The following is a 2929-nucleotide window of genomic DNA, read 5'->3' as shown; positions in this document are numbered from 1 at the left end:
ATTCTGCAAAATGTTGGCACAGGCAAAGAGAACCTGGAATTGACTCGTATGACTCAGCAAATAAAGGCAAGAACTGAAAAATAGTATTAAATATAAAGTTCTACAGAGCAAAGGAAATAATTCACAGAGAGAAGAAACAGCCTACAGAATGGAAGTAAACCTTTGCCAGAGAACCAATATGAAGAACATATAATAATTCAACAATGGGCTGGGAATATGGCTTAGTGGTAGAGTGCTTGCCTACCATGCATGAAGCCCTGCGTTCGATTCCTCAGCACCACATAAAAAGAAAAAGCCAGAAGTGTTTCTGTGGCTCAAGTGGTAGAGCACTAACCTTGTGCAAAAGAAGCTCAGGGACAGTGCCCAGGCCCTGAGTTCAAGCCCCAGGACTGGCAAAAATAATAAATAAAATAAAAATAAAATGGCACTGGGTGCTACTCAGGAGGCTGAGATCTGAGGATTGCAGCTTGAAGCTGTCAGGGTAGAAAAGTCTATGAGACTCATCTCCAGTTAAAAAGCTGAAAGTGAAAGTCAAGTGGCAGAGTACCAGCCTTGAGTGAGAAAGCCAAGCAACTGTCCCTCAGTTCAAGCCCCAGTACCAGCACAAGAAAATGAATAAATATATGATTAAATAGTTAATTCAGTAGTCAAATATATAATCAAATAAATAGTTAAATGGGTAGCATAAATTTACTTTCACTTGCAATGATTCTTGTCTGTAGTGCAAGGACAAGAAAAAATAAACTTCCAAAGATTAAAATAGCAAATAAGGAGGGAGAAAGTCACTACACTGCTTTTAGTATGGCCACTATGAAAATCAGTATGGCGGTTCCTCCAAAAACTAAAACTAGAACCATTATAGGATCCAGATTTATCACTCCTGAATAGATACTCCAAAGAAAGTAAGTCAGCATACAATAGAAACCCATATACATCCATGTTTACTGCAGACTGCCCACAAGAGCCAAGTCATGGAGTCAGCCTAATGTCTATCCACAAATAAATGCATAGAGAAAATATGCTATACATTCATACTGCAGTATTGCTCAGTCATTAAAAAGAGAATGAAATGAAATCATTTTCAGGAAAGTAGATGAAGTTAACCAGACCCTGAATAAAAAAGTATCATATGTGTTCTTCCATATTTGTGGAAACCAAAAAGAAAAAGAAAGGGAGGGAGGGGGAAGAAGGATAGAAGGAAGGAAGGTAAAGAAAGAAAGGACAGAAAGAAAGAAAGAAAGAGAGAGAAAGAGAGGGAGGGAGGGAGGGAAGAAAGGGAAGGATGGAAGAAGTAAAGAGAAAAAGAGAGGGAGAGAGGGAGAAGAGAAGACAGGAGAAAAGAGGAGAAGGGGCGAGTAGAAATGAAGAGAGGAGAAAAGACAGAGGCTGCTAGGGTATGGGAAGAGGAACTGAAGGAAAAAGGAGAGTGGAGGCAGGGAAGAAGAGAATGCATTAGGCAGGGATGAGATTAGCATGATCCATGAGAAAGGATGACATGAAAATTTGTAAGACACTCCATATTGGGGGCAGGGAGCTAAGACCATAAAAGTTGAGAGTAGAGCAGTAGTAGGGAAAGTAGTTGGAGGGAAGGATGGAGAGATATTGATCAGGGAGTGGAGTTATGTTTAGCCAGGAGCAAGAGTTCCAATATACTAATACTGCACACTGTGGGGAGGGGGGATTTAATAACAATGATAATGTGGAAAAACCAGCCTGGGCAGGAAAATCTGGGAGCCTTGTTCCCCCAGTTAATGAGCAAAAAGCCAGAGGTGGAGATGTGGCTCAAGTGTTAGAGCACTGGCCTTGAGGGAAAAAGCTAAGCGAGAGTGAGAGGTCCTGAGTTCAAGCCCCGGTACAGGTGCATGTGCAGGCACATACACACCCACCTACAAAGAAAACAAAAAAGAAGAAGAGAAGAAAAGAAAAACAAAGAAAGGATTTTGCATGTTTCCACTACAAGTATTGGTTGTAGGACTGCGGTTTGATTTCAGGGTCCTGCTTAAGCCATGCCCAGCCCAAGCTTCTTTTTTATATAGCTGTCTGATACAAACTAGTTGTAAATCTGGACTTAGAGTGCCACCTAGTACAGAGATGACTACAGTTTTAAACAAAATAAGGCAGGAATTTTGCTGATCTCAACCATCACAAACTATGGGAAGGGTTGGTCACTTAGCTTTGCTGTAATCTGGAAAGAGCACAGCTCATTTGGTAGGATTTAGAGAACTCATCTTACTACAAAGACCCACCTGGGAAGGTAGCACAGTGAGGATGACTATGAATCACTGTCCTATATTAGGGCCTGAATCCTCACCCAGACTCCAGCATCAAGAGAAAAAGTAGAATGTCCTACCAAGAACTAGTGACTCATGCTTGTAATCCTAGCTATTCAGGAAGCTGAGATATAAGGATTGCTGCTTGAAGCTGGCCCTGCAAGACAAATCCAAAGAATCTTATCTCCAAACTAACTAGTAAAAGCTGGAAGTGGAGGTGTGGTTCAAGTGATAGAGTGCCAGATTTGAGTGAAAAAGCTAAGTGAGAGCCTGAGGACCTGAGTTCAAGTCCAAGTACTAGCGTGCGTGCACACACACACACACACACACCAATAACAAGTGAAAAGAAAATATAGGGACTGGGAAGGTGGCTCAGTGGTAGAGTGCTTGCCTTGCATGCTCAAGGCCCTGGGTTCGATTCCTCAGCACCACATAAGCAAAAAAAGCCAGAAGTGGTGCTGTGGCTCAGTGGCAGAGCGCTAGCCTTGAGCTGAAGAGCTGAGGGACAGCACCCAGGCTCAGAGTTCTGGCCCCACGACTGATAGAGACAAAGAGAGAGAGAGAGAGAGGGAGAGAGAGAGAGAGGGAGAGAGAGAGAGAGAATATAGTGTCTTGATCATAACTATTTTTGTGCTAAGACACAGCATGCTAAGAGGAGT

Source organism: Dipodomys ordii, unplaced genomic scaffold, assembly GCF_000151885.1.
Source record: "Dipodomys ordii isolate 6190 unplaced genomic scaffold, Dord_2.0 Scaffold146, whole genome shotgun sequence".
Lineage (NCBI taxonomy): Eukaryota > Metazoa > Chordata > Mammalia > Rodentia > Heteromyidae > Dipodomys > Dipodomys ordii.
This window is presented reverse-complemented; position numbering follows the sequence as displayed.